The sequence below is a fragment of the Lagopus leucura genome, unplaced genomic scaffold (assembly GCF_019238085.1).
Source record: "Lagopus leucura isolate 7727_CA_CO unplaced genomic scaffold, USGS_WTPT01 Super-Scaffold_100033, whole genome shotgun sequence".
Classification (NCBI taxonomy): domain Eukaryota; kingdom Metazoa; phylum Chordata; class Aves; order Galliformes; family Phasianidae; genus Lagopus; species Lagopus leucura.
Genome location: NW_024962282.1, coordinates 5539447 through 5566990, shown reverse-complemented (window position 1 = coordinate 5566990; position 27544 = coordinate 5539447). Strand labels below are relative to the sequence as shown.

The 27544-nt window shown below is 42.2% G+C and overlaps 1 long non-coding RNA gene across 1 annotated transcript in view; it reads right to left on the bottom strand.

Annotated features, from left to right (window-relative positions):
- Positions 1 to 2043: 2043 nt before the first annotated feature.
- Positions 2044 to 27544, bottom strand: part of LOC122185801 — a 119040-nt gene continuing 93539 nt past the window's right edge. Inside the window, exons 4-5 of the long non-coding RNA XR_006180975.1 lie at positions 5863 to 6022; positions 2044 to 2216 (exon numbers count right to left, since the gene is read on the bottom strand). This is a non-coding gene — a long non-coding RNA (uncharacterized LOC122185801). The remainder of the gene's footprint in view (positions 2217 to 5862; positions 6023 to 27544) is intronic.

Sequence of the window (27544 nt, the reverse complement as noted above, 5' to 3'; positions counted from 1 at the left end):
TCAGCACTTAGAGGCATGTAAGGGGTTATATTTCACGTTTAGGGTTTCACAGAGTAATCCCATTTTGAGGGCTTTTTTTTTTTGCTTATATATAAGCACACATACACACATGTACATGCAATATAGAGTAACAGGCTAAATGTGACTACGGCACCTGGGTATTACAGCAGTGCTGGTATTAAATCAGAATACCTTGCCCTCAGTGAAACCCACTCTGTGAGATCTTAAGCTCCAGCCTTTTGTAAAGCAAAACAAAAAGGACTGTGACTTGTATTACCCTGGGAATTTAGGGAAAGATCTGCAGCATATGGCCTGGTACTCAAATCACTGCTAGGATATATACATATTTATTGTTACTTTATTATCATTATTTCATAAATCTGTGATGGACAGAGACTTGGAATGGACTCCGCATTAGTATGACCCACTATTGAGTTGAATGACCCACTATTTTATAAGCCATTTTCCTGATTCCAGCCCTTTAGTACTCTTACTATTTTTGTTAATTTATAGATATAAGACTAATGTATTAACGTATTTGTAAATATATTTATGTAAATAATTTGTATTGTGGAGTCCTTTGCTTTTGTTCAGATGTACAATGAATTCTGTTTGCTCCATTTCAAGCCATTACTTTAAGAATGGAGCGTTCCCCTCATTGCTGTTTGGGCAGCTGTCCGTTGCACAGATCCAACTCCTGTAACTCTGACTGTCATTTCAGGAAGAAGTTTCTCAGGATTTGCAGGCAATCAAGGTACTTGGTACAAACAAATCAAAGAACAGATTCATGGAAACCTTAACTGTCCCTAAGAGAGAGTTTTCTGCCACAAGTCCTATCTCCAGGAAAAACCCTCACTAAAATAACAGCAAAACTTGTCCCAAGTGAGGCTTAGCAAAAAGCAGTGACTGGATGCAGAAGACTTGTGGACAAAGAGACAGAGCTGGCTAGGCATGGGTATAGCTTCACAGATCTCTGCTTACCACCTCAGACACACAACATGTTACTGCAACTGTCTGCAGGATGCAAAGTTTCACTTTTTTCAATAGCAGATCAGCAGGTCATTGTATCGCTCCACTGCTTTACACCAGGCACAACCAGCACACAGTGCAATAGAAAACAAGAGCTCTCTAAGCTATTTTGAAATATGATATTATTTGTCAATGAGGACATTAGATAATATAATGCCTGTCAAAACGATTACATAAAAATTAAGCATAGAATTTAAAAAATCCTTAGACTAAGATTTAGAATGAAATTGAGTGTAAAAAGTAAAAGTATTTATTGTCCTAAGAAATGGAGTTAATTGTTTATTTACATACACCATCTTATGCACAGGTTTGGATGTACTCTAGTGGAACATGTGTGAGTTACAGCTTTAAAAAAATATTTTGCTTATCCACTTATGACAACATTAAATCATAAAAATTAATTTTATACAATACTTCTCAGTATTAAAAATGCAGCTGAAAATCGTTACTGTCTGCTTTTTTATTCTTATGGAAAAGGGAAGAATTCATTTTACAAATGGGAAACTTCAGAGAAAAATATTTTGTGACTGAAGAGTAGAGCTCATGAATTCTTGACTTTTAGTTGAGCCAATGGGTACTGAGGAAAGGAAGAAATAGAATGTCCCTTTGATAAAATGTCTCTGATAAAATATCAATGTTGCTGTCAAGCAGTAGCCATTTTGGGAGTGATTACTTCTCTTTACGAATAAATAAAGCATAAATGGCCTAGCAATTGAATAGCTTGTCAAAAATGAAACTTCTGTACGTGTAAAAAGGACTGATCTTACTTCCAAGAGTTTTGTAGAATGATAAATGAAGCAGTACCTGCAGGCTGGAACAAGCAGAAGCAGACATATAACCTGACTGCTCACTGCGGAAATGGAAGCTCAACTCAGATCACTTCCATTTTCTGAAGGGTTTCAGCAAAGGTTACACAGGATTTCAAACACAGAATGTAAACAGGACAAGAACTGGTGTTATTGCTGGCATTTTTAGTGTTTACTAATTTGCCTAAATACTAAAAATGTCTGCATAATTTCACTATTTAAATCCAACAATGTAAGTGCATTGACATTTTAGGTCAGTCAGTTTGCTTTTAGTTTAGAAATGTTTTCTTCAAATTCTGCTAAGAGAACCATGGAAACAGAATTGCTTGAAGAGTGTCTGACTTGGGATTCTGCTTTCTGTTCAAGCAGTTTTTTCATATTCTGTGGAGGAAAAAGAGAAGATAATGATTAGAGAACATGGCAGTGACAGGGTGCTCTGTGCCCTTCTGCAGGTCACCATTTTAATATATGGCTGATTGGCTTTCTTCCCACTTGAGATCTGAGAGAATGTTCACAGGACACTCAAGTACAAGGCAGCTCTTGGAATGATTGCTCAAAAAAAAAAAAAAAAAATCTTCCCATTATTGAAGAGATGATAGCTCACAATACATGAAAACATAACTAAATTAGGGGGAAAAAAATGGAATTTTCCATTCATTTATTAAAAAAACCAAAAATTTTTACTTCTATAGCATGAGTAAAATTTTGCAAAACTGGAAGATGAGTGCTGTCAGATGCGTGGCACATATGGGCTTTCCAGCCTGTATTTTTAAAAGAATATTGATAGGATTCTCTTTGATCTATGTGGATTGTCAGTCTTTTTATCAAAGTTTATTGGAAATGTTGCTAATAATTGGGAAAAGTAATGGACTGAACATAAAACTTGATTAAGAGCAGCCAATTTGATTCCAAGGATGAACACACAATGAATACCTGACTGTCTGGCTGAAACTGGTGCAATCTTTTGGGAATAATTTGTATGAACATGGTACCACCTGGACCCAGGAAATTCTGTTAGGTTCCTCCTAATGAACCCCCAAAGGACCGGTGCTGAAAAGCACATCTAAGTCAGGCCATCTGGAAAAATATCTGCAATGTTTTTGCTGTTTGTATTTTGCTCCATTTTGTTATGGAGGAGCAATTCATTTTTCCCTTAGTCATCAGAGAAATCTGTTCCCATTGCATACAAAGGGACAACCATGCCAGGATCTGGCCCTAGGAACTCTGGGGTTGTGAACCCCACTTGTGAGTATCCAGGTGGGAAGCAGGTTCCATGAGGTCTCCCACTCATAGGTCTGCTCAAGGTCTCTGCATCAGGAGTGCACCCACCATGCTCCTCTTCCTGACTGTTGGATGCCTGCTGGCTGAAGATTTCTGTCCAATTGCACTGCATAAACTTTTCCCTTCAACTAAGAGTTTAGTAGTAGGAGTCCTAGTGCAAGTGGGAATCATATTGTGAACAGTCTGACTGCTGTAAGTCTTTCTACATGTTTACATATAAAATACAAATTAGCATGTGCTTATTCTATATAATAGAAGCCAACTGCCTGGAAGAAATCCTGCAGTAACCCACAATTTATTGTAACAGTTTACAACTTACAGTTTACTCAAGGCAAACATTTAACTTCAGTGACAAACAGCGCAGTATTTTTTTGGCAAAGGCAACTGTGAACTGTCTATACAAGTAAAGGGTTTTGTTCTGGGTAGCAATTAAAGTAAGAACTTTTTACAGAACAGACTTCAGGCACTGCTGTGTCGCGAGTTAGTCACACCACACAGAGTCCTCTTACCAGGAAGATTTCTTTATTGCTGCAGTGATCATGATCATGATGTATGTCTCTCTCTCTACTTTCTAAAGCAAGCCTTTTATATTCTAACATGCATGTTCAGTACATTTCCACTACCAATCCATTGGACAGAAAGCACGTAAATGCCGTAACAAGTCTTCATAATCAGCAGAGTTTATCTTAGGCTAGCTACAAAACACCCCGTTTATTCAGACCCCTTGTCTCTTTCCCAGAGCCTCATTTTCTGTTGGAACACTCTGGATGTAGAGGGGGTAGTTCTCCTTGGCAATCATGGTGATGCACACCGCTATCTTGTCCCCACCTCCTCTCCACCTATCACTTTAAGCTCTTGTTTCCCTTGTTGCAGCACGCAAATCAGATTTGGTCTCCCCTGCGAGACCTTCTGAGACCAGCAAACCTGAAGTTCACCGGTCGATCCTAAACTTCTATCACCCTGTGGGATGTTGGTTCGTTGGGGCGGATTAGGCTGAAAGGAAATCAGTTGTGCTATACGACTTCCTGCAGGGACAGTGCAAGGTGGGGCTGGTGTCCGCAGCATTATCTCAATTTCCCCAATGTAATCTGCACCAACACCAAGCAAAACAAAAGGATCACCCATGTAGCAGAAGACCATTCCATTAAGAGTGCTGCCATGCTGTTTCCCAGGGGTCCATAAATACCTGTGTAGCTAAGGCGAAGGTGGTATCATTTAGGATTGTGTCTGAGGAGGCGGCCAAATCCATGCCAGTGCTACCCCAGGTTCTGGCATACAAGCTGCTGCAGCTGCTTGAGGGGAATTTACTGTCATCATGTGCTTGAGGGGAATTTACTGTCATCGTGTGCCCCCCTCCCCCCTTGTGCTCCTCCCGCCGGAGGAAGCAGTCGGCCATTGATACCATGTTTTTACCAATAATCTCTTGCTCTGTGGTTGCCCTTCTTGCATCTTGGGCATAATTGCTGTGATTTCCTGCCCCTCCATGGACACTTTGCGCGAGCATGACCAAATTGGTTACAGTCAAAATGTGTCTGCGCTGTTGGTTAAGAGATAAAGCAGCAAACGCCTGGGCCACTAGCACAACTTGGTGTTGGTGCGTGCCAACATTCATACAGGCATTAATCATATCCTCAGTAGTGGGATTGCTATAAAGCATGTAACACCTGCCAATCAGCGTTTGCATTTTCAGTTGTTAGCTGTTGAAATATAAAAGCTCTCGCCTGTGCATTATCGACCTGCTTCTCTAGCAAATTCTTAAGCCTATCCAGAAATGTCATATATGGTTCTTGGGGCTGCTGTTTGATGTTCACAAAAGACTTTCTCTGCTATCCTGCCTCAGGCACGGCTCGAAGAGCACGCATTGCCAGCTGCTTAACTTGCTGTAACCCTTCTACAGGAATTTGCACCTGCTGAGCTGGGGTGGAGATATTCCCCTCCCTCATCAAAGCATTCCCACCTACAGCCCTGAGCGGATTTCTCTGCAGCAGCACTTGATTTTCAGTCACCTGAGTCTGTGACAATCCTCTCAATTTCCCCGCACAGCATACTGCATATCGATCATGATAAGATGACACTTTAAAATCATTTTAAAACCATGCATTGCGAGAACGGAGCTATTACATACAGATTGAATCCAGTTGACAGTATAAGGGTCTGTGGCTGTACGCTGTAAATCTCGCAGGATACTATACAATGCAGCCCCCCCACTGTGGCTCTTGTTCTGGGTCTATAATCACAGGAAAAGCCCATAACATATCCATGTCTCCAGCTTTCCTAGCCTCCCTCTGAACGAGCGCCCATGCATCGTGTGGATCGGGGGGAAACAGATCCGGCTCTTCATCAGTTTGTCGGGCCAGGATCAAAGGGATCATCAGGGTCCTCAGGAGGAGGGGTGGCAAGCTTCCCCGCAGTGGTGAGGGGGGTGCTGGCAGAGCGGGTGAATCTGAGGAGCCTGCAGCTCCTTCATCCTTGGGCAGACTGGGGGTGACCAATGATAGGCCCTGGATGCCATCTTATCACCTTTAGTGGATGCGTCCCACTATTTCACCCCGATCCCTTCCCAAGTCTCTGGCTTGTAAACTGTCCAACTAGTGATGGAGGGATCCTTTCTGGTGGCCCACGCAAGCATTTGCTGTAGATCAAGGGAGGATACTCACACCCCCTGTCGTTTGAGTATATATTGAAAGGTAACTAAGATGTTTTTCTGTTCTGAGGTCATTTTGTTCCCCATGGTGTGCACACTTACCTTCATCCAGCAATCGAAACAAAGGGATGACGAATCCTCGGTCTGCTGCGTTTACCTCAGCGCTCCCCTTTCCACGTTTTTTCTCAACACCTGCCATATATTTTCCAACGTGCTCTGGACTGGTCAGTCTTCAAGTTAGGCTAAGTCTCTGGTCAGGTCCCTGTTTGGGCACCAATTATCACGAGTTAGTCACACCACACAGAGTTCTCTTACCAGGAAGATTTCTTTATTGCTGCAGTGATCATGATCATGATGTATGTCTCTCTCTCTCTACTTTCTAAAGCAAGCCTTTTATATTCTAACACGCATATTCAGTACATTTCCACTACCAATCCTTTGGCTAGAAAACAGGCAAATTCCATAACAAGTCTTCATAATCAGCAGAGAGTTGGCACACTACTATATAAATTATATTCCCTACTGCAATCCTTGAAAACACCCTTCTTAATTAAGTGCTCAAATATTTTCCATCCCAGAAACAGATGAGATTATCTGATTCCATTTGCTCTCAACAAGGAGCACAAAAGACTCCATAAACCCCCTCAAAGACTTTACTTCTGCCAGTTATTTGTGTGAAAGGCCCCAGACGCGGCATTCAGCCACAGTCAGTGTGAAAGCAAAACAAAGAGCAAGAAGATGCTGCTGGAGGACCCACAGCAGAAAGCCCACAGCATTCACAGGGTGCAGTGTACACATACGCACCTCATACACATTGTTTTTCCTGAACTAAAATTACTCTAAGTTCAGTCTGTTTGAGCCACACAGATAAAATTAAGCAGAAAGTAAATCTACAGGTGAAGAAAAAAGTAAAACCAATCTACTCAAACTATTCTATATATCAAAACATTAAAGAGTTATGAATGAGCACATTGCTAATAGTACAAATTCAGTAAATACTACAAACATTCAGCTCTATACAGACTAATGTATATATTCCATTTTTTTTACAGTTAATTTCAGTATACAGCTGTAATGGAAAATTAGAAATGAACACGATTCATTATGCAGTAATGGAGAACAGAAAGGAATTACTGTTTTCTGTCACATATGCAATCACATGAGTGCACTATGATAACAGTTCTCCATCAGATCTTAAATCCATCTACCCCTGTCCTTGGCATCCCCCAGTGCCAGCAGCAGGTAACAAGGACAGGGAGCAATGTGCGGGCAGCAAGCTGTGCTACTTTCTCCAGAATACTCAAGCAGCTTTCCCTATGCAACAAGAAAATAACATGAGAACTGGGTTCTGTCCTCACTGAGAAGTGGCATCTTGGGTTTTAACATGCTGTAGAATATTATCCCCAGGCTGTAACACTCAGTGCTGCTTATGTTTGACACATCTTAGCTTCCCATGCATATATTTAGAGCAGGGACCCTAAGAGATGCAAAATGTGTGTTGATAAATCAGAATCCAAATGCATCCAAATCAGAATCTCATTTTTGGATCAGGGTCAACAACTACAAAAAGTTATATTCCAGCTAAAGACGCAAAGTGACTTCAAGTGAATAATGTAATTAATAAAGACTTTACGTGAGAGTATCTGTATCTGGTGAGCCCACTGTAAATCAGAAATTACAATGAAGGTGCTACCTCTTATCTGGAGTTGGCCATGTTCACTTGTCACTGCAAGTGCAGGAGCCAACACGACCAAAACAAAATAGGAAACTGAAACACTTATCCTTGTGACATCAGCAGAGTAAAGCCAGCCAGCAGTGACTATGGAGGAGCATGCACACCTCCCCACTGGTCTCCCAGATGGTAGATTCAGAGACTAAGTAACAGACACTTTTAAGCCTACATTTGTCTGAAATTCAACTCAAAAGAGGGAAGAAGGAGAAAAATCTTTTCCTGTATTGATTGCATCTGTAATATACTCAAAGTTTTGTGGAACCCCTTTTGGAGCATGCTAGGCATGTAAAATTGCCTACTGGAAGTCCATGCCAAGCTTCTTCAAATCACTGTGCATGACCCTGCAGAGCAGCACAGTGAGCAGCTTGCACCCACCCACTGTCAAACAAATCAGCAGATGCAGCAGTATGATGCGTGTTAAAGAAGCAAGCTGCTCAGCATACCCAGCTAGGCTTGTAGCAGTTTCAGGGGGGATCTATGTAAAGTGCCATATATTAACAAGGGCCAACATACTGCAGTAAAGCTTAAATACCTCTGCAAGCAAAACAACATCAGATAATTAAACCAATGAAAAAACCTGTCTTGCCCATTTGCTGAATTCTTTTGGCTTTCCTTTGAGTTTAAGACATGGGTTGAAGTGCACATGCATTGTATAAGGGAAGCTGATAGGAAGAACTGTGAAAATTAGGCAATGTATTCATCTACCTGCAAAAGGCTGGATACAGATGGACTGGAACAAGTGATATACCTCAAAAATTGGTGTGAAACAGCTCCTTCCAAACATGCATAGCAAGTACTAACAGACAACCTGTATGGTCCAGTTTCAAACCTGCTTTCTTCATTACCTTGGCCATGAGCAGGACAGAGGCCTTGGCACAGACTCTGAAAGGTTTCTGCCTGCTAAATGAACCAAATGGCTCTCCAGGGCGGCTGCTGACAACTCTCAGCAGTAAAGGTAGATGTTAAATCTTGAATTAGTTTGAAGTCACGCTCATTAAACTCAGAAATGAGACACAAAGATGTTTTCAAAAAGGATGAGTTAGTCAATTTTTAATTACTTGTCAAGAAGGGGTTTTCTGAAAAGTTTTTCACAACTATGGAAAGCAATAAATATGATGTTTTATAGTTGTTTTCATTTTCATGAAAAAAAACCCACAGAATTTGAAGGGAATACATACTCTGAAAGAAGCATGCTTCAGTCAGTATTTATGTAACACTCTGTCCACAAGCACAGAGATCGAAAGAGAGTGCAAATATGGAGTATTTCCCTTAAGAACAGAATGGCTAAATATTTACAGATAAGAAAAAATAACAAGACCTTTTGTTCTGGTCATTCCCAAACTGCCTTATACTCCAATCACATAAATCTAGCATTCACACAAGTTCAGCTGCTCTGTGATTCCACAGGTTATTACTTGTAGCTTTCTGCATTCATTCTCACATTAAATCTGGCTGTGATTGTTGTGAACAACAACAAAAAAAATCAGTAGTGACAAAATGATTTACTAACATTATCAGTCATGCCAATATATTTTATAGTCTGAAATGCATTAGGTTTGGCTTGCTTTGCATCTGCAATTCACCCCTAGGTGGGCTGCTGGCAGCCTGCAGAGGCTGCTCTTGCTGACCTTAGTGGCTCATCCGACTACATTGTGCTGCTGCTTGATGAGGCCACAGCAGCAGTGCCAGAGGAGCGTGAGCCCACACCAACTGCAGTAAACTTTCAGGAAATTACTTCTTTCCCCTACCTGCTTTCAGCAAGTCCTTCCTTTTCCGCCACGGGTAATCCAGAAATCCTTTTAGCACAGCGTCTGCCACCAATTCTAACGTGTGCAGAAGCTATTTCTGTTTTCTTTCTTATTTTTCTTTTCCTCAAGTAAATGTCTGTCAAAATACTGTGCCATAAGAAAAGCACTGCCTTATGCCTCATGTCATAACTGGGGTGTGTTCCCTCATCCCACCTGCCTCTGAGCAGGGGACCTTAATACACACTGAGATGAAAATAAGGAATAAATAAGCATTTTATCTCCAAAAGTTGGGTTTGGCTTTATCACAGATTCCCTCTACTACAAATCACTTGCTGCATTTCAATCTGACCAGAGGCCATCCGTGCATTAACCAGGACCTTTATAAAAACATAATCCTAGTGCTAGATGGCTCTTGAACTCCACCACTGCAATACTACCAAGCCTGTAACACCATGACCCACGAGGACCGGCCTTTGCTACAGGGTAGGCAAGCCTTCACAAGAAGTCTGGAGACAGCATCTACTGCAAGGTACAGCAGCCAAACCTATCCCAGTGCTCAGTGGGGCAGAGATGGAGACAAGTGAAGAGGAAGACTAAGCTTCTCAGATTTCTCTCATTTGTGGCAATGTAACATTTTCACATGGGACGCTGAAGAAAACTGCAATAGACTGACACATTTCTGTCTGCTGGGAAAATCTCTTAAGCCATGAGGTAAGATTATTTTCCTCTCTTCCCCTATTTATTACCCAAGGAGGAACTGTACCTATCTGATGCTCACATATTATGCCTACCACATACAAAATCACAAAGGAGGTAGTAGGAAAAGAACTTTTTTTCTTGGAAGAATTTATTAAAAATATCTGTCGCATGGGAATCTCTGGAAAACTAGATTCTTAGCTGGTTATTACAGGAGCAATTCCAAATACAGTTTTCTGCTTCAGAGAAACAGCCTCATGCCTTTAGGCTTATCATTAGAAATTGTATTTATTATTTCCTTAAGCAGAACTTTAGCCTTAGACATTGTTCCCAATATCTTGACAATGTGCAACACTGCAGTAGTTTTGTAAATGCAACCTATTGATAATCTATCTATAAATAAAAGACAGTTTAATGTAAAAACTAGGTACTGACCATATTGCCTCCTACTAGAAACTCTGAAGAAGCAGACAGAAATCAAACATTCTTTAAAGGTTAGGGTAAGCTCTGCTACCAAGAAAATTAATCAAGAGCAATATTTTTAATTTCACTCTGTCACCACTGCTGAAACATCCACTGTTTGGTTTTGGTTGACAAATGGCAATGGATGCAATTCTTTCCATTTGGAAGAATTCAGTGACACTCCTCTGCTTCATCCAGAGTTCCATGTCAGACACCATTCTGTCAGAATGCCCTTCTGCTGCCACCTATCACACAGCAACAAAATGGAATGGAACATTGTTGGGGAGGTTCAACCTCTACTGCCATCCATCAACATCTGCCTCTGACAGCATAGGCCAACATCATACAATAGGAAGCATTACTTTCAGAGCAGCCCTTGTATGTTTCCCATGCAGTCTTTTGAATTTGTCTTGGCATAATGATAGTATCAACAGCAGCAATAGAGAATGCCTTCCCCAATCCTCCTCCCTCACTGCACATCCTTCTCCAACAGGAGGTAAAGTGTGGGCTTCAAACATCTCAGGGTGAAACTGGTGCTATTTCACTTCCTAAGGTAAAGCTCAAATCACCAAGCTGATATTTCAAAGGGATTCCACTGCCACTCTAGTCAATTTTTGAAAACCACACTCTGGGCAGGTCTCTAAAAGCCATACCAAAGGTACCCATCTTCAGCAGACGGCACAGAAATTCACTCTTCAATTGCACTTCTCATTGTAGCAGAGAGTTGGATCTCTGGACACTTTAAAGTCACTCTGTTGATAGTAACTTGTTATGTTCAGTAAATTCTTAGCATACCCATAGACAGCTTATACACATACGTGCTAGGTATGTAAGGCACAGCTGGTGCTGCACAACCACTGCAGTCCAGTGATACAGAGCACTTTGGATATAATAGCACTCGTGCAAGATGCATTTATTAGGTTTTGGCTCAGAAGTCTCACCATAGGGAAAAGCAAAGTCATGCCAGGATGTGGTTGGTTTGATAAATAATGGAAGGAGATTTCGTAATACAGAACCCTATTATCCCTTCAGCATAAAACGCAAGGGAGGACAGAAGCTAATAACAAAGCAGTATAAATTTCTCCTAATGGAGAGAGTGACAGATTCTTCCCTCGAGGGGAGAGGGATTAGGGTTTGTACAAAATGAGGCAGCGCTAAGAGCTGTTGGCTATCCCAGACCTATCTGTTGGTGGAAGCCTATACTCTCTTCAAATAATGAGGTAATGAACAAGAGGGGCAGCAAGTGGAGGCGACCAAATCCTGCCTGAATGAACGAGCTCTCTGGACACCAGAAACTCTCCAGCCATGCAGCTATAGCAATCCACTGACCAACTGTCAGTCTGGCCTTCTGTTTTCTTAACCCCCTGGTGAAGCAGCTAAATGTCTAGTTAATTATACCTCTGCAAATTACACATCTCTGCCACCAAGTTCACTTCTGACGGAGTGTGATGGAAGCCAGCAGCACAATCACTTGAATAATTCAATGCTACCTGGGAATGGCTTGGAGACAAAAATCAAGAGTTTTCTCCTGCTTTCCATGCCACTCAGAGGAACTAAAGCTCATCAGGATGTAATTTCTTCTCCTATCATTTCTTTTTCTGAAACAAAATATAAAATAAATTCAATCTGTTGGCAGTGAAAAATCTAAGTAGTATTAAGGAAAGAACAAAACAAAACTAAACCAACCGAAAAAATCCAACAAAAACAATCTGGGCAAAACCAAACAGCTTTCTGCAGAAGAAATATATCGATACGTGCAGCATGTGACACATTTTGTGGACAGTACTTGAATCATCGCTGCTGTACACTGATGAGAGGTAGGTAAATTTAATCACTACCATTCACTTTCCAAACGCATAGTTCTCCAGGAAGAGTCAGAATTGCACACACTGCAGCCAGCAGGGGCTCAAAACAGCTGTGTTTGAACACTGCAATGTATTATAGCCTTTTTATGTAAATGACAAACTCATCGATTATGCCTAAATGGAACATACAGAGTCACAGTCAAACAGCTGTACATGTCTGACTCCATGTATCCTCATTTTCTTTCTTGAAACCAGGAGCAATTATTGAATGAACTCTGCACGTTGAAACTAAGCCTCATCTCAGCCAAAGCAGACATCATTTCCTCCTGATGCAATACAATACGATCAACGTCTCTGGGAAACTAAAGCTTTACATCAGGGCAAACAGAATTGCTGCCCAAGGAGCAGATAACCAGCTTACACAGAACTCAGAGTACCCATGTTATCAGCATGGAGAACAACTGCAGAAATCAGTTGGAAGCGTAATTCCATTTTAGCATTGCTCAGTGTGCAACTGAAGAAGACCACTTTGCACCGAAAATTACTTCCCTTAGGAGGCTTTTGGCAAATGCTGCTGATGCTTCTCCGCTCAGCATGCTAAAGGAGGTTAACTCTGCACATACGCTGAGCAGATATTTTCAGACTGAGTTCTAAATTGTTGCCTCTCTCTGAAGGCAAAGTCCTTGAAATGTTACTGCTCTCACAGTCCCTCTCAGGAGAATCTAGCAACGAATGAAAGGACCTAGAGGATTAAGCACTATCTACTGTATTATCTACCGTAATGCGAACCACTCAGACTGCCAGCTCCTGCCACCAGCTCAGTGGCAGCTGGCACTGCCAGTTCTGCCTCCATCACTGCCACAGGCTTCCCCTGAGACATGAGGTCAGCACTAGCAGCATGGCAGAAATCATAGCCACAGTGGAGTAGCAAGGAGAGCAGCAGTGGGAAGGGCTTGGGAAAAGCATGGTACAGGCATGGGATGGGCCGGCGGCCAGGGCTCCTCATCCCACATCAGCCAGCATCTGGAGCTGTGTGGCACTCACAGGCTGACGTGGTGCTGAGAACTGACTTTTACACAAATGCTGCTTACGGTTCTGTGGCCAAAGACAAAGCATGGAAAAATGTCACCTTACCACTGCAAATATTCCCATTTTCTCCACTAAAAAATGAATTCCATTTAAAATGTAGTACTTGAATCCAAAATTACGTTTAATCTAGTTTATCCCTCCTTTCACATTAAGAATTTGAGTTAAAAGACGACACCTCAAAAACAATTATGCACATTTGACCCACAACTGTGATTCCCATTAGTTCAGTATAAATGGTTTTTGGTTAACGAGCTAAGCATCTTTTGGTTAATTAATTATTTGTCCTAAATAACTCCTTTGGGTCTAACTGTGGTCCCAGGGATGTCCATTTCCATGCTTTGAAATGCTTTGCTGAAGTGCCATCCCCTTCTTGTTCCAGTAGCATCGTGAGACACAAAATTTCCACTAAGTTTTCAGAAGTGCCCAGAAGCCATTTTTTTTTAATGCTATTGCGTGACGGCATGAAACATCTATTGTTACACTAGTCACAAAAGAGCCTACATTTGCAATAGACCAAATGTTACTAATCTAGTCTGACATCAGATAACTGAGATCTACAGAGTTTCCTCAGAGTAACAAACGCCTGTAGTTAACTGTACTTGGTTAAAAGGTCTGAGAGCAGCTTTTCACTGTCTGCCCTGTCCAGTGCCTGGCCCGAAAGTGCTCCCCTGTAAAGAGGATTCAACACCATTTTCTTTATTCAACAACCAGTTTGCAAAGAGATTTTAAACTGCAGTAACTACTGTATGAGAAATAAGCTCACTGTATTTAAAAAACAATTAATTTTTGCATAATTCTTCTGATACATTATGGATACTCCCTGCTGCTGTTTGTTCAATACAGAAGCTGAACTGTATTTAGGAGGTGCTATGGGCCAGCAGGCATTATTCTGAGCAAGGACTGACAGACCATACATTGCCATTTCACCACAACTGCCCTGCAAGAGTCCTCTCTCCCCATGCTTCATAATCACTGTCAGTATCACCGAAGTAATGAAGAACCTGAGATTAAAGGTAGTAAAAAGTAATGTAGTAGCATTTCTATTACAGAATTCTCTGTTCCAGCTGCTTGTTCATCACTTTAAATTATAATCCTCTGCACACTCAAAATATTATAGCATGAAAATGATTAAGATGTTACACAAATATGAAGGATTATCAGATTGAGGGAATCCTGGCTAAAGTACAAACAGATGAATAAATCTGACCCTCTGTAAAATAAAGAATTAAAATGCATGTTCAACAAAATAAACTACCAGCTGTGACACAAACTAGTATTCCTCCAGATTTACAACGGTATGGTTATGCTCTTTGGCTTAGGCTTGCCTGTGTATCAGTATTCTCTTTGCAGATTATTCACTGTGTTTGATATTCTTTGATTTGTTACTACAGTCGTTTCTTCACCGCAGCATCAGCACTGCTCTTGTACACGCGCGTAACTTCTCTCCCCATGCCCTCGATTTCAGCCTGGTTAGTGTAGTGACTGTCAGATAAGACAGTTTCTATTGAGATACAGAACTCTTCTACATCAGAAGCTATCTAGAGCCCTACCAGTTATTCACCAAGGATCTGGCATATTTGCTTTAATTAACTCTTCCCTACTTTCTCCTCTAAACAATTTTATCATTTATCACATTTACTTAGCAACATACTTTCCAGATGCTTGGACTCCTGCTGCAGCTCTTTAGCTTTTCTATGTGTTTAAAGTTCCTATGTAATGAGACCAAGTGCACTGTTTTCTCACAAACATTCTGAATAGCAAGGGTTTTTTAACTCTTGCATACAGCCCATGGCCTTCAGCTTGCTAGCAAATGACCACCATCTCATTTCCCACAGACGTCAAGCCTACATCTTTGCATCTGTCTCTCCAGATCTGCTGGAGGAGCAGCAGGTCAGGTGAAGGCAAAGGCCACAAGAAGCCATGTGTGTTCACGCAGCTTTAGTGTATTAGCAACTACACATCTCTCAAGCATCACTCGAGTTTAGATTAATTCTATAAGATCCAGCAAATACAAAGAACTCCACTCTAAAATTGTAGACAGTTTTTTTACAGCAGTCTACTCTATCGCAATATTGAGTCAACATCCTCCAGGAAGCATCCATTCTGTACTTCAAAACAGACATTCAAGCAGTACAATTCCTGCAATAGAAAACTACAAGGCAAAAGGAAAGTGGTTGATGTCAAACTCTACAGAACAGTGCTTTCTTTGACAACATTGAGTGACAGCAGGCAGTTATTTTCTTGCATACTTACAAGCATCAAGACTAACAACATTACTTGAACACAAACATCAACTGGGCCATCTGTCTCAGGCGATCTCATTGTGCAGAAGAGCTCATACAAAGTCCTTGTACGATTTCCCCCCCACTAATAATCCCTACTTAATCTCTTGCTTTACGTAATGCTTAAGATTGAGTAGCAGCAAGTATTAAAGGCACGGCAGTTGGTACTGTAGTAAGTTGTCATAGCTACTTGTGATGCTGCCATACTGACATAGCAATGCATCGCTTAACAGAAACGTTACAAGGAAATAAAATTATTAAGTCTGAGTGTCTGGTATCATTTTGCTTATTTCATTTGTTTGATATCATAGTTTGCTAAGTTGCTACTTGCTTACATGATCATCTCAGATCACACTGCTGAAAGTTAGTTTCCAAGTAGTCAGTTATACACAAAGCTAGCTACCTTGCCAATTCTACACGTAATTACCCTAAGTAACACAAACCAAACTATTTTGGACAACTACTGGCCAGAATAACTGTATTTCTGAAAAAACACTTCCTGCCCTCTCCTAGATCCAATTTATGCCAGAATCATATAAGTGGAAAACTCTCCTCCTCCTTCCTTAGGACTCTCTGGAAAGTGTGTAAGTGGATGAGAAGACATACAGCAGACTGTCACCTCATTATGCTGGACTCGATTTCAGTAGATGCAGCGAAGGCAGAGCTTGGATTGTTTTTCCTCTTCTTTAATACAGGATGACATGGACTGACTTTTATTGCTTCTGAAAGCATCCACAGAGCCATTCAATAAGATTTAAAAATCTCCCAGTGATGCAATCCTTATTGCACATTAGATGTTATTAAGCCTCTCAAGCATATCTCGGGCCTAGCACGAGCCATCTTCAAGGCATCTCAGAAAAGCTATTATGCTGAAGGCAGTATTATTCACATTACAACTGCACCAAGAGATCTCTGAGGCTGAAGCCATACTGAGCCAGACATGCTGTGTGCTGATAGCAATAATTCATGCTTGGCCCCAGGAGCTTACCATACTAATTAACCAAGCAGAAGATACAGGAAAAATCAAATAAAAAGGACTTGCTTGAAGTTTATAGCCAGCCTACAATTAGAAATCGCATCTTTTGAATCATGGGTCAGTCCCATTCATAAAACCTGATCCTTCAACTTCTGCTTGAACAATGAGTGACACAAAGCAGACATGATAAAGCTGCCTTGAATTTCATCTTGGAGATTTCCACAGTGCCAGAGGGCACTTAAAGCTAGCCTCTGCACAGCACCACTGCTTTCAGCCCCCTCCAGTGGAAGGTTCTCCAGCTGGGAAAAAAACAAAGGTATGCCATCACGTTGTAATGCCTCTGTTTATAAAGTCCTCCAAATTCTCCCTGCTCCACTTGCTGGCAATTCTGCACCTACACACAAAATGAGAAGTGGGGGAAACAGGAGGTCCACAGTTGCTCTCTTTTTGAAAAACCAGGACCTGGGGAAGTTCCAATAGGGAAATCATTCTCACATTTTTATTATGTGACACTTGACACCTGTAAACGTTTTCATTCCTACTGGCAACAAAATCCCTTGACAGTGCAAATGAATGTGTTCTTCTGTCCTGTCCATTCCACTAGAAATAAGGATTGCTTGAAAAAATACAAAGTAAATTCCCGTGTAACATCAGAGAAAGCTGAATCCCCTATCAAGCTAGCTTTAAATCTGCTTCCTTGCTATATAACCCCTAGAATCTCCTACAAAGATAGAATGAAAAATGTGTAAAGGAGTGCTGAATTACAGCCTGTTCAATAGCCTGCTGTGCAAAGGAGTAGTACTGTGTGAATAAACACAATGAACCCTGTCCTTGAAATAATTTATCCTCTTTTCAAATTGATTAAGGTAAATGAGGTTATTCTGATTCATTCAGAGTTATATTACAAGGACAGCCTACCTCAACAGCTCCCTCAGAAACACCAACCTTTTCTCTGCTAATTCCATCTGCAGCATAGGTGCCCTCCTACTTATGCAAGGAAAATCGGGCGCATTGCTCCGGTCAATACCACTGCAATTCTCTGACTGCTGATCTGTGCTTTCAGGAACTGCTAGCTGCTCCACCACTGAGCACAATGCCTGCATTTTTTGCAGCATGTTTAGTTTAACACTACTCCCTCCAGAGTACTTAACTTTGAGCTCATTTCCCATTTTAAAAGTGCCTGCAACTGTCTACTTGTTTATTTCTTAATATCTGAATAGACAAATACACCACAGTTCACCTGGATCATCATTTAATTCCTCAGTTCTTTAACTAATACCTCCCTATGATTTGCAAACTTAGACCTCAATAACTGTCACTGTTTTTACAGTTTCTAAAACAACCTGACATTAAAGGGAATCATTAAGTGAAAAAACCCTTTCTTATAAATAATGAACAAAGCTATTCAAAGTTATGTAAGCTCACACCTGGAGGAGGCACAGAAATAACTGGCAGTATATGCACAGCTGACCTAAGCTGCAGGATGACAATTTGCACTTGTATGAAATTGGACATTTGCCCATTGTTTCTGTTGCCCCCACTGCCAGCCTTTGCAGCTGGTGCTGCTGTACCCATGGCAGTCATGCACCCTTTTTGGGGCCTGCCAAGACACCTCCAAGTAGGGACACTCAACAAGAAAGTACGGCGGGCAGGGGAAAACCATTTGAAGTCAAAGGGTTGTGATGTTTCATTGGAAAACTGAATTAGAGGTTATCAGAAATGAAACAGGTCAGAAGACAGTGATATAAGTGATAATTAATGTACCGCTATAATAGATGTTAAAAGATACCCCTTCCCATAGTAATTATCTGAGTAATGAGCAAGCAGTGAACTGTGCAGGCTTTTTTTGCCTTTTTCCCCAGTATCTTCCCCACACACAGGCAACCCCATTTTTAAGTGCTAGTGGAGACGATGTTTTAGCATGGGAACCCACAGGGCAAGGAAGCAGTGAGGATCTCTAAGCGGATTCTTTCCCAGAAACTCCTTCCTTAAATTCAGCCATCAGCAGCTTCCCTGAATGTGATTCAGTCAGTCATACAAAGGGAACAAAGAATCTTGGAAAAATGTCACATTAAGATTCTGAAAGTGAAGAAAAAGATTTAAAACTTAGCATCTCAGTGAGCAGTACCAAAACAACGCAGTGGTCAGAGATGGCTGGCAACACAGGGAAGAAACTCCACAGAAAACTGCCAGACTTTGAGCATCACAAGCCAGAGAATTTGTTTGGGCGGTGAGCAGGCAGGGGGCTGCCAGAATGTGCAACCAAAACATTTACAAATAACATGTCTCCTCCCTGAGCACACAACACGGCTAGGCCTGTAAATCTCTCAGTAGCATTTCCGATACAACACCAGATAAGAGAACCCACCTCATCCCAGCACCATCTGAATTCTCACACTGTCTACACTTAATACTAATCTTCCCTCAGGGTTTGGTTGCTAAACTCAAATGCTTTGTTTCCGAACCTCCTGCAGCTGTAAAACCTAGTGGAAGATGTGAGCATAAATGTCTGACAAACAGCAACCTTGTAAGAACTCATTTTAACCCCTGGTAACAGTCAACAGAGACCGACATATTACAGCTTGTGATGGATCACAACCTAGAGCAGTGCTTTGCATGGCTATTTCTGTCAGACAAACTTATTTTTACATTTTCTCTTAGAACAGACTTCAGCAGGTCCGTATTCATATATGATGTATTCATGCTCTGTATTTCATGTGTGTGGAACTGCTTAACTACAACATTTAATTGACAAAATACTTGAGAACCACTGAGAATTTGTCATTCGCTGCAAGCCATGGAGATACTAGAAGTGAGTATGGTGATTACTGCTAGCACTACTAAGAGAAAAAACAGGAATTTCACTGAGAGGATTTTTTAAATGGGAAATCACCTTTTGGATACAACACCCTATGGGCAATTTTTTTGTGCGTGAGCCTGAGAGCTGTTTTCAATTGATAAAATAAATAAAATTAAGTTCAGCATTTAGTGCTTATACATATTTTTTATTCTTTCCATTAATTCAGAATCTGAAGTTATCAAAGTGTATCTTTTATCTAAAGCTCTCCCTTCAGTATTTTAGAAAAAAAAATAAAAATCATTGAAACTATACAAATCGGTATGGATTTTTACTCCAGTTGCATATGAACCATAAAAATTCTGGGTCTCTTAGCTATTTTTAATATTGCATATTTAATCCATATAAACTAGGATTTCAGTTTCAGATGGAGTACATTTAGGAAGCTGCTCCCAGCTCCTGCTCCTCAAGACATCCTCGTGCTCCTTTTTGCCACGTGCTTGTGTTGTGCAAGCCTCCTGCTAATCCCTCAGCTGCATCAGCTGATCTACTCAAAGACACAGCTTCCCAGCAGCCTTCCCTCCCATCACTGAAACAAAACATGAAGCCCTTAAGACATCCTCACTTTTCTTACTTATGTTCTGAAAAATACAGAAAATCCAAGACCAGAAGCTGTAACAAGCACTGAAGGAGAACAGCCGTGGTTTTAGTTTCAGAATCTTTCCTGCTTCATTTCCTAAGCCTGGCCTTCAATATTTTGCCTCTTTCTGTACAAAGCAAAAGCACAGTTCTTCCCATGTCTATAAGAAGCTTAATCAATTAAGTTCAAGTAATGCATGCCTTTAATGAAGTTTGAGATCATAATACGACAAACAGCAGAGAGCTACATCAATGGTTCATTTGAATTAAGTTTACCTGAGACAAACAAAAAGGATACCAAGAATTTGCACAGAAAATGTGTGAAAGTGCTAAATAAACAAGCCTATGCTTAAGTACTGAAACGAAGTACAGTCAGAAGTTATAACAGCCCAAGGTAACTGATAAACAACCCGCATTTCTCCAGAACATATATTCTGTGGCATAATAACTGAAATTACAATGCCCTACATTACTCTTCAGAGAAAAATCAAATGCTATGGAAAGCTCTTCTTCACATCAGCATTAGCTCCCTGTAAAGTTAGTATAAACATGCTGCTCAAGCACATAGCCAATTATTTTAATCAGATACTCAAGCCCTACAGCCATGTCCAATACCAGCACTGATGATAAGTACTCATCACAATATGTTGACTGCATTCCTTTAAAAACAGTCATACAGCCTATGTGATTTCAAATACTGTGTGTGATTTCTCCCTAATTACTCCAAAGATATATTTTCCTTTACCTTTCCTTTGCATATGATGTTCAAAACTATTAAGGTACCAGAATCACAGAATGGCCAGGGTTGGAAAGAACCTCAAGGATCATGAATCTCCAACCCCCTGCCACATGTAGGGCCACCAATCTCCACGTTTAATGCTAAACCAGGCTGCACAGGGCCCCATCCCATCTGGCCTTGAACACCTCCAGGGACGGGGCATCCACAGCCTCTCTGGGCAGCTGTTCCAGCACCTCACCATTCTCTCTGTAAAGAATTTCCCCCTGACATCCAATCCAAATCTCCCCTCCCTCAACTTAAAACCATTTCCCCTTGTCTGCCCTTATCAACCCCTTCAAAGAGTTGATTCCCCTCCTGTTTGTGGGCTCCCTTTAGGTATTGAAAGGCTGCAATGAAGTCATCCTACAGCCTTCTTTTCTCCAGGCTGAACAAGCCCAGCTCCCTCAGCCTGTCCTCATAGGGGAGGTGCTCCAGTCCCCTCATCATCTTTGTGGCTCTCCTCTGGACCCTCTCCAACAGCTCCCAGTCTTTCCTGCACTGGGGGCTCCAGACCTGGACGCAGTACTGCAGATGGGGCCTCACAAGAGCAGAGTAGAGGGGGACAATCACCTCCCTGTCCCTGCTGGCCACCCCTCTTCTGATGGAGCCCAGGATACCATTTGCCTTCCAAGCCCCAAGAGCACACTGCTGGCTCATGTTAAGCTTTTCATCCATCAGGACCCCCAGGTCCTTCTCCGCAGGGCTGCTCTCAAGCACCGCTCCTTCCAGCCTGTATGGATGCCTGGGGTTCCTCCGGCCCAAGTGCAAAACTCTGCACTTTGCCGTGTTGAACCTCATCAGGTTCCCCCAGGCCCACCTTTCCAGCCTCTCGAGGTCCCTCTGAATGGCATCCCTTCCTTCCACCGTGCCAACCGCACCACTCAGCTTGGTGTCATCAGCAAATTGCTGAGGGTACACTCCACCTTCCGGGTGGAGGCAGTCTTGAGGTGCAGGGTCGACTGCTTTACCCGAGGCAACCTAACAGGTGAACCTCCCTCCATACCCCCACTCATCTCTCTCTCTCGAGTTCCAGGGCTTCAACCCTATTGCTCAGAGGCACCTGGGGAGCCGAGGATGGTCAGGATGGGGGATGCCCACTTCATCGAGCCGGTACCCATTTTCACTCCTCCTCCTTTCTCAAATTGTTGCTAGAGGGAAGAGAGGACAGGAGGCTCACTGCAGCACCATCAGCCTGCCATTTCCCTTCTCCCACCTATTTACAAGGCAGTGGGGGGTGAAATGCTCCATGTGGTGCCTCAGCTACATGCCAACATCTCGGGACCAATAGTGAAGGACACCACCAATCAGTTTCCTTCTCACACTCCTTTATGGCCCTCAGCTCTCTACCTCCTCCAGGTTGACCAGAAGGCTGAGTAAGTCATGTAGCTGGTCGCATCTTATGCAACTACCACTGCCATTGCCCAGCACGGCAAAGGCCAGGCTCTGGCTCTTGTGACAGCTGGTGACCTGCGTCCTAGCATCTTGTGTTGGGGCCTCGCTCTGAGTCTCCACACTTGTCTTAGCATCAGCTATCCTCTCAAGCACGCACAGGACCTCAGTCTGGGTCTCCATGTACTTTTTGGCTGCAGTCTCTTTTCTGCTTGAGCATGCGACTTCCATCTGGGTCTCCACAATTTTTGTGGCGTTAGCCTTCCTCGGGGTGCAGCCATCGCAAACCAGCAGGCACAGTAACGCTACTAAACAGTGTTAATGAGGTGTGCCTGATCACCCCGCCTGCTGCCGGCAGTGCTGGCTCTGCCCTCGCCCCGTGGCGGGTCGTTAACAGGAGCCCGCGCACTTACCACTCACCCCAGAGCGATAACAGCCGTCCTTGCTGGGGAGTCCCGTGTAGGAGCGGCTTACCGTTCTCCCCTATAAATCAGCCGAGGTGTTTCTCACACACCTCCGTGTCCTGTGACGGGTCGCTGCCCTCCCGGAGGCCTTTTCTAGGCGAGGGAGCGTGGATGCAGAGCCGTGGCCGCGTCGGCCGCTCTCGCGAGAACTGCCCGGCCGAGAGCTGCCCTCTGTCGGGGATCCCTGTATCCCCCCGGACCTCGCGGTCAGTCGCCGCGCTTCTGGCCGCACCGGCTCCGAAGCAGCGATCCTCGGCGATCAAGCAAGAAGACAAAACACTTTGATGTTTCTTTACCTTACAAAAATCTTTACCCAATAAATCACAATTATGTAAATATCAGCCCCATGGGGTGTAAGTGCCTCTTTGAGACTTAGGATGATTAGAGCAGAAAAATTACTAGATTTGACCGTGACTGTGCTGTGCTATTCTTCCTCAGGAAATTCTGTTATCAAAGAGTTTAGTCCTATTCCCATTGAAGCAAGTAAACTTGGATGCTGAGCTGTATGGAAAGAGAATCCATTGCACTCATCTACACAGCACCCTAAAAGCTCAGATGATAGCAATATCCGGGGCAAGAATATTCAGTTACAGTTTTTCACACTGTCCTTCTATAGTTGTTACTGATTTTATTATTAATGTTCCATTTCTACTAATGTGAAATCTCAAGCTTTTACAAACAACTGGAAAATATTATTTGATTCAAACAGCAGCTGGGCAGCAAGAACATAGGTCCATAATCACATTCTGTGATCAGCTCTATGCGATCATCCACTGATGAAGCAGCACACAATTACATTGCTTCTGATATTAATGCTTAGCGGATAACAGCTTGATACTATACTTGAAATTCTATGGCAATGATTACAGGATTTGTATGAGATGGGCAGCTGCAGCTACATAGGAAGAATGCACATGAAGAAAAGCACATTGGTTTTAGTAACCTTGATAACATCACCAAGACCTTTCCATCACCCTCACAAATGGCACCATTTTCACTTTGTTCTTAACATTTTTCACATTGGGCTTGGCAATCTCTTTGAGGTACTAAGAAGCAAATATCTTCCTCTGTTCCATCCTTTGCTCATATGATCGTAAAAGTCTCCCAAGAGCTTACCTTGCTTTCTCTAGGACCAGACCAGTCATTCTGTTGACGGAGACCAGCTCAAGACACCTGGGACAGACGGGCTTAGGCTCTGGTGGCGCAAGAAGCAAAGTTTATTGTTGTTACAGGGTTTTTATATCTTTTAGCTACAGGAGTATACAATACTTAAATCAGATAACATTCATGGAGCTGACAGCAATACATCATTACTTAATTAACTCTTTTGTATTATGATCAGTACAGTGATCAAAAGGCGTTCTCTCCACAGAACATGTTCTGCTCTTGGTCATGGAATGAAGAAGCTGTAACTTATGCTTGCTAGTTTCACATGGCAGTCCTTCCCTTTCAGGAGGGGCCGCGTGTTCCCTGTTTGACCCTTTCAGGCCAGCCAGGTCTGTTTTGCTTAACAGTCTTCCTCATTCTGTGACTTGATATAGCCATTTCCTTACAGGTTTTCTTCTTATTGAAAACCACACTGCATACTAAATTTCCAAGGAATGCAAAGAAATGATACGGGAGCAGACTTGAGTGCGTTTGTAGACATAAAAGGATTTAATGAGGAGTGGAGGAATTAACATTACCACAAGATTAAGACTTTATCCTTAGCTGGGTTTGTAATAAATTCTGTAATAAGGCATCTTAAGCGGCCAGCACAGAATTAGAACAAAATACCAGATCTCAAATGGGTTGTGAAACATTGAAATTTTGAACTGTTTTCCAGAAGAGAGATTGCGACTACATGCGAATGACGTTTTGTCATATGCTTTCAGCCAATAACTTATGCTCTCGAGTTTCATGATGTACATATGCCAGCATGAAGATAACTGCAGCAGCAACCTACGTTACCCTGCAGACTAAACCGCCCCCCGTCCGTCTGATCCCCCCGATCAGGGCCACACACGCTGTCACACACACAGTGTCAAGAGCGAGCGCCAATGCAGTGCTGCTCAACAAGGCGTTTTATGCCCATGCACGCAACCGCCCCGCTGCCCCGTGAGGCTCCCCAAAGCTCCCCATTGCCAACCCTCGTGCTTAAGCTGGGTATTTCTGCCTTGCCCTGTTACACCCGGTCACAGCCCACAAGAACACCTTTCTTTGGAAGTGAAACAATAATTATCAAGAATATTGGGCAGTGTCTTCATATCTGTAGACACAACTCTGTATGTCCTTTAGGGATTGAAAGTTAACATGTAGCAGATGAGCAACAGAAAAGGCCCTGAAGACTCAAGGAAATATTGGCAGAAGCTTTAGTTGCTTTTCTGCCCTAAAAATAAACTGTGCCAGGTGCATGCGATGACTCACGTCCTGAATCCATGAGGCAGTGTGTCTAAATTGAATGTGAAGATGAGAAAAGTCTACACCTTGAAGTGTGCACTCTTCTCAAGGTTCTGCTGGGATAGCGGCTCCCTCCTGACAAAAGGTCCATAAAACAATAACAAGAAGTTATTTTTAAGGAGCAGGGAAGTGAACACTGTGGCTCCTCTTGCTGAGCCGCTTTATTGCTTCAGATCACTCATATCTCTGTTGGAGCATCAAGGTCAGCAGTGCCCCTGCTGCTTTTGGACTTGCACCAAATTGAATGGACTGAGAAAATCATACAACGTGAAGAGGATATTTTATGTTCATATCAGTAAGAGGAGACTCCTGCCAGGCTGTGAAGTATAAGTTTATCTTATGATTGTGTTAGATAGATGCACACATGTATGTTTGTTATGTCACACAATATAGGTGTGTGGCAGGAGAGTCACAGACTTCATTGCTGGTGCAGAACAAAGACCTTTATTGCAGGTGCTCACAATCTTTTATAGCCAAGCAACAGCCTCTTGGGCACATGTACTGGCCAGGTACCTCATGCGTGTTTACGTCTGGTGCAAGTAGCTGTCAAGCTCGTTTACTTATTTCCAAGGTCTTTTGTTCATAACGTCTGTGTTTGTCCCACATAGGTGAATCTTCATTTCCTCTGCTTAATACTCTTATTTCATACAGAATTGGTACATACGAAGGTCACTTTTCCAGGGTTCCCCACTACCCAGATGAAAAGATTAAGGCGGGGGTGTCTGCTAATTCCATGCCATCTGAAACTAGAACTTACATTATAACTAATCACAAAATATTACCTAAGTATCTGCTACAGAAAGTCCTTGAAGCAGCAAGAGACATGAACTCCAACACGCTGCCAAAGACCAAAGTACTGAGCAGTGCTCTGCAAAGCAGGATCCTTAGTGTGGCTCTGACACAGCCTACAAGCCTATAGCAGCATCTGTTGAAACAGCCATGAGTGTGACTACAAAGGAGATTAAATTATCTTTCTAGTCTACTGAAGATGACTCAGTTATTAAATTTTTGTTTTGTTTTTTAAGGTTGCTGTAGGGAAAGAGAACAAAAGTTCTATCAGGAACATTTACCTTATTTATTCCTATAGCCTCCTTCATAAAAGAGAAGTTGCAAAATACTTGTTCCATTTTGTTTGTCTGAAGGAATTTGTATCTGGATTGCATCAAAAGAAATATGGCCAGCAGGTCAAGGATGGTGATTCTCCGGGCCCTCAGCATAAGAAGGCCATGGAACTGTTGGAGCAAGTCTAGAACAGGACTGTGAGGATGGTCAGAAGACTGGAACAACTCCTAACGGAGACAAGATAAGACTGTTTAGCCTAAAGGGAAGGCTCCAGAGAGACATTATTGCAGCCTTTCAGTATTGAAAGAGGGACTACAGGAAAGCTGGGCAGAGATCCTTTGCAGGGTGTGTAGTGATAGGACAAACAGTAACTGAAAGAGGATAGATATTAGGAATGAATTCCTTCCTGTGAAGGCAAGGAGGCTCCAGAACAGGTTGACCAGAGATGCTACAATGCCCACATCCCTGGAGGCATTCAAGGTCAGCCTGGATGAGAGCCTGGGCAATCTAATCTACTGGGAGATTTCCCTGTCGACACCAGGGGGTTGAAATTGGATGGTATTTAAGGTTCCTTCCAACCTAAACCTTTCTATGGTTCTGTGAAGTTCCATAAATTCCATACCATTTTGAAAGTCCAGCCATGTAATGAGAATGTTTTTGGAAAGCATCGCAGAAGAACTCAAATACATTATTACAGTGGCCCATTAATTTTTGGAGGACAGATATATTTAAAAATTCTTGCCTTGGCCACCTTACTTAGACACCTCAGCTTTACACTAATGGTAGCACTATGACTGTAAAGCACTACCCAGCATAATGGTTCTACGGTTCTACTTTGAAGTTCAAAATCCTCCTCTAGAGCTAATACCATAGGTATATTGAGACGTTTGTGCCTCATGCAAAAGGAAAAAAAATCAGTACAATCTTTACTTAATATTTAGTAACGGAGTTAGAATAAAGCTGTAAATTTTGGCCCAATCAGCTTGAGATAATGAACATTTCAAAGATATACATTACTTGTGCTAAAATTGACTCAAAATGCTATCACTTGTGCTAATAATCCACTTTGAGTCCATTTTTACCATGCTTACTGGAAGTTGTATGTTTTGAGCTTTCCCAAATCTTCAGCTACAGAGATCTGCTAGGACTTTAATCAGTAACAACTCACACGTGGCCTCTATTAACAAAATGCTATTAAAAATCTCCTCAATAACAGCATCACAAGTTTAATTGTTTTGGAGACTCTCTAACCAATCTGAATGCTATCTGATCTTATTCAGTGTTTCAAGGAGTTGATGCTGCATCAACTTACAAATTTGCAAATACTGTGGCAGGCAATTGGACTGTTACAAAGGAAAAAAAAAAAGCACTGAAGTACCACATTTTTAACTTGTGGTCTTCACAATTCAAAATAAAAATAATGTTT